The sequence below is a fragment of the Penaeus vannamei genome, chromosome 26 (assembly GCF_042767895.1).
Source record: "Penaeus vannamei isolate JL-2024 chromosome 26, ASM4276789v1, whole genome shotgun sequence".
NCBI lineage: Eukaryota > Metazoa > Arthropoda > Malacostraca > Decapoda > Penaeidae > Penaeus > Penaeus vannamei.
In genome coordinates this window covers 26,299,039-26,301,538 of record NC_091574.1, presented here as the reverse complement: position 1 = coordinate 26,301,538, position 2,500 = coordinate 26,299,039, and the positions used below count along the sequence as shown (strand labels likewise).

At 44.4% G+C, this 2,500-nt stretch overlaps 1 protein-coding gene across 1 annotated transcript in view; it reads left to right on the top strand.

Moving 5' to 3' along the window:
• The window catches only part of LOC113800024 (uncharacterized), a 454,286-nt gene that overhangs the window by 44,134 nt on the left and 407,652 nt on the right, over positions 1–2,500 (top strand). The window lies entirely within an intron of this gene.

Here is a 2,500-nt window from a genome sequence, read left to right as displayed (position 1 = left end):
CATTTTTATTTTTTATACGCTCTATATCTACATAACATTCAGTGCAGAAATGTCTATTCATTAACTGGTATTTGGGGGCTAACTGAAGCATATGAGGACGTATGCCTCAACCAGGTGCTAATGCCTCGGCTCCGGCGAATGATGCAGTTAAACCAGGTCTATGACAATGACAAGAATATGACACACACGCAAATCATCTTAGATCCTAGCTATAGTGTCTGTTTCATTATGAACAGCACGATGAAACGGTAGACAAAGCATAACCATGATTCCCTTTGTCTCGTCACACCATATATAAATTCCCCCTTTATGATAATTAGGTTCCCGCCGTGAATGATATGCCCAATTGCATATACATTAAGGCCGAGGACCGTATACCCCCCATGCTCCCCTCCAACCCCCACACCCCCCACCCCATCCTATCTCCCATGACACCTCCCACCCCATCTTCCCTGAGATGCTACCCTCCCCACACCGCATCATCCCTAACATCCCCCACCCCCCACACCCTATCTCCCTTAACATTCCCCACCCCCACCCTATCTCCCCCCTGACACCCCCATCTCCCCTGACACCCCCCGCCCCCACCCCATCTCCCATGACACCCCCCGCCCCCACCCCATCACCCATGACACCCCCCCCCCCCATTTCCCCCTGACACGTCACTCAACACGGGTTTGGGATAGAATACGGGACGAGAAATAATGATGCCTTTGTTCTATGATTTTTTTTCAGGTTTTCTTTTTTTTTCTTCTTCTTCTTCTGTCTTTGTCCTTCTATCTCTCTGCCATTCTCTCTGTGGATCTGTCGGTCTCTCCGTCATTCTGTTTCTGCGTCTGCCTGTCTTTCTGTCATTCACTGTCTCTCCCTGTCTAGATATTCGCCATATTGTATCTGCCTCTGTCATTATGTCATTATGTCTGTCTCTGTTCCTGATCCTGCTTCGCCCTCTCTCTCACTCTCTCTCTCTATCTATCTCTCTCTCTCTGTCTCTGTCTCTCTCTCTCTCTCTCTCTCTCTCTCTCTCTCTCTCTCTCTCTTTCTCTCTCTCTCTCTCTCTCTCTCTCTCTCTTTCTCTCTCTCTCTCTCTCTCTCTCTCTCTCTCTCTCTCTCTCTTAACCACATACACATTATCCCTCCCTCCCCCTCCCCCTCCCCCTCCCCCTCATTCCCAACTCCTTCCCTCTTCATTTCATTTCCTCTATTTTCCTTTCCCCTTCTCTTCTCTTGAGACAACACCCGGCATCTTCCACCGGCAGTCTGCGGTCAGGAAGAACGCCTTGGAGTTTGAAGTGTAAGGCGCCCAAAAGTTGTCAGCAAGTTGTGAAGTGTGAAGGCGGAGCGGGGTGGGATAGGAGAGAAGAGAAGGGGAGAGTTTTTCTTTTCTGAAAGGCAAGGGAAAGGAAAATGAAGATGGAAACACGACAGGGGAATGAGGTTGGTGGGAGGAAGAGAGAGAGAGAGAGAGAGAGAGAGAGGAGAGAGAGAGAGAGAGAGAGAGAGAAGAGAGAAGAGAGAGAGTTAGATAGATAGAGAGAGAGGGAGGAAGAAAGTGAGAGAGAGAAAGAGGAAAAAGAGCGAGACAGACGGGCAAACAAATGGCGAGATAGGTACGTTAAATGAGTAAGAAATACAAGAAAAAAAGAAAAAAATTAAAGTATTGAAAATAAACATGAAAATAAAATAAAAAGGCTGAGAAAGAAAAAGAAGGAAAGACAAGAATCGTAAAATCATACAGAAGACAAAAAAATAAAAAAACAATGAGGAAGAATGATTCAAATACGAATAGAAGAATAAAGAAAACTAAAAGAAACAACACAAAATATGTCCGACAGAGAGATACCCTGAGTAGCTTACCTGTAACCCCGTGGCACTAACCGTCAGTGTTGAAATGTTAACACAATGGGCGGCACTCTTTGGCACTCCTTAATAGCGAATTGAGACGGGGATGGGAATGCACTTAAACACGACCTTTTTTTTTTTTTTTTACCGAAGACACCCTAAAAAAAAAATACTGGCAGTAAAAATGGCATAGAATCTCCCGTGCCAACTTAGCGTGGTATAAATGGCCTGAAGATTTAGTCCTGGAGAGCCATTGTTCAGTGACAGAGCGGCTCTCGGACTCAAAATGGACGTAATTTTTATCAAAAGGGAGGGAGAGAGTGAGTAAGTGAGTGATTGAGTGAGAGAGAGAGAGAGAGTGAGTGAGTGAGTGAGTGAGTGAGTGAGTGAGAGAGAGAGAGAGAGAGAGAGAGAGAGAGAGAGAGAGAGAGAGAGAGTTGTTTATGTGCCAATGATGCTAGTGATAATGATAATGATTTAACGCTAAAATGACATAGGATGATAGTAATGGTGATAACGATCTAACAATAATGACATCAGCAATACTTAATGTTGATAATGGTAATGGTAACAATGATAGTAAAACAAGTCTGCGAATAAACTGCAATTACCTCATAAGCAGATGATATAATAATTGCTCAATATTTGATATAAATCC